This window comes from Corvus brachyrhynchos, unplaced genomic scaffold, assembly GCF_000691975.1.
Source record: "Corvus brachyrhynchos isolate BGI_N302 unplaced genomic scaffold, ASM69197v1 scaffold68, whole genome shotgun sequence".
Lineage (NCBI taxonomy): Eukaryota > Metazoa > Chordata > Aves > Passeriformes > Corvidae > Corvus > Corvus brachyrhynchos.
Window position 1 is genome coordinate 1,969,182 of NW_008240039.1, and position 4,387 is coordinate 1,973,568.

General features: G+C 47.3%; 1 long non-coding RNA gene across 1 annotated transcript in view; it reads left to right on the plus strand.

Moving 5' to 3' along the window:
- The window catches only part of LOC108449089, a 3,742-nt gene extending 643 nt beyond the window's left edge, over positions 1-3,099 (plus strand). Inside the window, exon 2 of the long non-coding RNA XR_001865194.1 lies at positions 156-3,099. This is a non-coding gene — a long non-coding RNA (uncharacterized LOC108449089). The remainder of the gene's footprint in view (positions 1-155) is intronic.
- The last annotated feature ends 1,288 nt before the right edge of the window (positions 3,100-4,387 follow it).

A 4,387-nucleotide genomic window follows, 5' to 3' on the forward strand; every position in this document is an offset into this window, starting at 1 on the left:
CATGGTCTTAGTCCTCATCATGTAACCACGGATTTGGTGCTGGTTTGAATCGGGAATCGCCAATTTAGTGCATTAATTAGTCATTTTCAAGAGATATTTATATTTATATTTAGTGCTTTTCAAGATGCTCAACCATTTCTCACTCTTGATTTCAGAATCCTGAGAATACTGGAGACTTCTGTAAAAATATGAGTTCAGCTTTCTGTCCTGCCAGGTGTTAAGGCTCTGCAAGCACCTGAGAAAGTGCACCATGAATCCATCAGTCCCACCACACAGGAACGGGAAAGTTCCCTTTGGTGGGATCATAACTCTGGCATGAGCAATATTTGCTGAGATCCTGAGCTTCGTGGAGTTTGTGCAGCGTGGAACTCAGGCAGAACATTACCACGCAACCCTTTGGTCTCTTCACTTGAGCCTTAACGACCTCCTGGGTCCCTCAGAGGCCCAGGTGGTGCCCACACAGAGACTGACCCTGCTGAGAGCTCTGTTCTTGCTCTGTGAGCTTCGCTTTCACTTTTGACAACTGGAAATAAAAGGAGTTGTATAATTGTCAGGTGACTGCCTTGGAGCAGACGTGACCAGGCTGGGGCTGTGACTCACAAAAAGCTCTCCAGAAAGCCCAGGAGAGAGGAGATAACTTTCATGCTGCAGTCAAACCAGCAGCTAATCCAATTAAAGAGAGGACACAGGAATGCAGGATACACCCCTGGCCCATCAGGGCTAATACCTCTTGTCTTGCAGAGCTCAGGCCTTAACACTTCAGCAGAAAATAAATATGAGGCACCACATCTCTTGCTAATAGTGCTGTGCTCTCTGTGATAGAGGAAATAGCCTTGCTGGCCCCTGCAGGGAGCTGAGAGTGTCCCGAGGCATAAAAGCTGCTCACCCTTTTCTTCATTTGCACAGCAGTTACCACACAGGGAATAAGCAAACCCTTTTAAAAAGCCATCCTTGGAATCATAGCAATGCTGGCTGCTTGGCTCAGGGAATTCTGAGAGCTCATCACACTCCGGGTGCTCAGCAGATCAGTGTTGGTGTGAGGAGATGGGACAAAAGGGAAACCAAAGCTCTGAGCACCCACCCGGAGGTTTCCTGGGTGTTTTCCATCCACCTGCAAGGATTTATCTGCAAAAGAACAAAATTTCACTTGGAGGATTGTTGGCAAGACTGGCATCGATGCAGAAGATGAACTAAACGTGGAAATGATCCCAAAACAGAAAGAGAAGCAGAGAGATGTCACTGCAACCACGCAGTGCTGGGAAGGGAGAGGCTGTGGGCTGGCTCCCGAGCTGGGGCGTGTGAGCAGGACCCAATCCAAGTCAGTTTAAACTTCTCCTGCATCTGCTCTGGAAGATCTGCAAGTTTTTTTCCCGTTTATTCTCCCTCTGTGTGCAGTGGACCTTGGGCAGTGACTGACAAGGACATAATTAAACACTAGAGGGAAGCAAAAGACTTTTGACTGCAGCAACCTCTCTGCAAAGCTCCCGGGGTTGCCCCTGGACCTAAACGCAAATAAACCTGGGGGGAAATGACAGAGGGGGTTTGCAGGGACATTCCCCAAACCCCTCTTCATTTAGGAATGTGTGTTCAGGAGGGATATTGCCCTACAGAGAGGGGAAAAGAGGATAGAGGACAACATTTCCATGGGATACAGACGTCATCAATGATAAATTCATTTGGTTGATCCCAGCTTCTCCTCATCACGACTCAATCTCTTTTCTTCCCTCAGCTTTTCCTACCTCTCCTTAGCAGCTGCAGCACTTTTTTTAAAAAAGGGAGAGTCACACTTGAACAATTTCCCTGCAGGAATTGTCTGCAGAGCAGCTCATCTGCTGAGGGCCACATGCAGACCTCCAGGAAATTGAAGGTTCTTGCTTAGAAATGTGTATTTCAGTCTTTAGTCTACTTCTCTCAGGTCCCCAGTGTTTCTTCTTCCCCTCAGAAATTTGTTTTAATGACTTAAAAGTTCCTCTCCCCTGGTAAAACTCTCTCCAGACTGGGAGGCAGAAAGGAAACAGTGACGAGCTGGACTTCAGACAAGCAAAAGACAATGAAAATATTTCATTTCAGTGGTCTGCTGCTGTGCTAAATGAGCTTTTCCTTGTTCCCAGCTGCTCTCCTGGAAAATCAGATCCACTGACAGAGAAAAGTAAAGATGCCTCAGAAATAAATAACCACCAGAGCCTGGACTGGAGGCTGCCAGCAGAGACCAGTAAAGCCCCACAGCAGCTCCAGAAAGGGTGATTTGGGTGGTGCTTGACCCCGGAGAAGAGGTGCTGTGGAATGGCAGTGGGATTTCCACCAGGGAAGAGGGAAGATGACACTTCCACCAGAGCTGGACAGGCTGGTCAATAATCCTGGTCTGCTAAATGCACTTTTTTGCCACTTTTTGGTCTCATATCCTGCCTTGATCCTTCAAATCCTTGCCCCTGCAGTGTCCAGCCAAGCTGCAGTAGGAGCTGTTTCCATCAGTGTCCCTGGAAGAACTCTGCAGTGCCAGCTGGGATAGTGCTCAGGGGGTGGAAGGCCTCCAGCAGGAACTTTGCAAGGTGTTAGTTCTGCAAGGAAAAGAGGAATTTGGGCTGGCAGGGAGATCTGTATTCCAGCAGGATGTGTTATCTTCCCTTCTGGACCTGCAAAGTTAACTCCTCTGGCAGGGCTGCTGGCTTTCCTCTCTGATGGATGGTTTGAGCTCCATCTCCAGCTGCAGAGCTGTTCATTATACAACACTTCTGGAGAGCTGAAATTCCTCTGTGGGCCCCATGACCCTGTCAAATGATGCTGTCCCATGTGGAAAGCTTATTGGAATCACTGGAATAACGTATTGGATCCAATCTGCACTTTGTCAGGCACTTTGGGATGCTCTGAGATGAAACACCCTGCACAGCTATTGGGAAGAATTAGCTAATGCTGGCTAATAGCTGAGAGAGCACCTCCAAAAAGGGCAAGAAATAAAATCAACCTGAGCTGGAAAGTCCATTTTATTCTCCTTTATTTCTTAAATGTCAGGAGAGTTACACAGATGAATGGTAAAAGTTAAGCAACAATAATAATGAGAATTAATTCTGTTACAACAAAGAAATAAAACCAAGATTTATAGAGGAAGTTCTTAGTCTGGAGCGTGTGCACAGAGCTGGAAAGAGGGGGCTGTAGTCCTAGTCCTAGTCTCAGTTTTAACCCTTTTTAAGGTCACTGCCAAGCACCCTTTCCTTGTCCCACACCAAGAGCTCACAACCCATTTATTATCCTAAAAAACTTTGATTTCTCTGCCCTCAGCGAGGTAAAGTTCTCACTGAGGAGCTGTACAAATACTGGGTATTATTATTATTATTTTAACTAATTGAATATCAAATCCATGTCTCGGGAAGCCAGGGAGACTGTGATGGGGCAAAGAAGGGAAAGGAGTTTAGCAAAGTGCAGCAATTCATTGGCACAGAGAGAAAATTACTTTGAAACAACTCAGGCCAAGTGCTACACACCTGAAAAAAGGGATTCTCCACAAGAGACAAGTCCCAGATTAGGGAGAGAAAGGCTGAGGTGAGAAAAGGACAGAGAAAACCAAATTATCTGGGAGGGCACTGAGTCTGTGGCAGAGAGGGAACAGGGAGCAGCGCTCCTGCCCCAGCCCAGGGGGGGATTCCATGTGGAACCCTCTCATTCCCATGAATTCCATGTGGAACCCTCTCATTCCCATGGACTTCCCAGCAGTGCCACAGGCTGACAGGATGCAAAGTGCAGTGGGAAGGGCCTCAGTGGCTTCTCACCAGGATTTGAGGGCAAACAGCTTTGATTAATTCCTGTGCATGAAGGAACAACCAAACTAAACTCTGCAGATGCCTTTTTCTCTTGGTTACCCAGCAGTCTGGCCTGGCTCTCTCTCAGCCACAATTCAAATTTGCTAAATTACAGAGTGGCTGCTGGTGAAAGCCACGGTGGTGATCTCCAGGCCAATCACACAACATTCCTCTCCTGAAGGAAAAAGGGCCATAATCCCACCCCATCCTCACCAGGGAGGGTTTTCCTGGGCCATAATCCCACCCCATCCTCACCAGGGAGGGTTTTCCTGGCTATAAATCCCAACCAGTGATCAAAGCAAAGGATGAGGAACTCAGAAAGCCCTTCCTAGACCTTGTTTCAGAGAACATATTAATTTTTTTCCCCCCCCTTAAGCTATTCTGCAGCCCAGGAGTCAGATAAAATATTTAAATGCCTCTGGAGTTTATGAGCTGGTGTCTGTGTGAGCTGTGCTGAGCAATTTGGAGCTGGCAAGGAAAAATCTCCAACCTTTGACTCACAGACATGAAAGGGAGGGAGAGAGACATTAATGACAATTATTTGAGCCTGTGCCACCCTGATGGAATAACCAGCACAGCCTCCTGCACCTGAC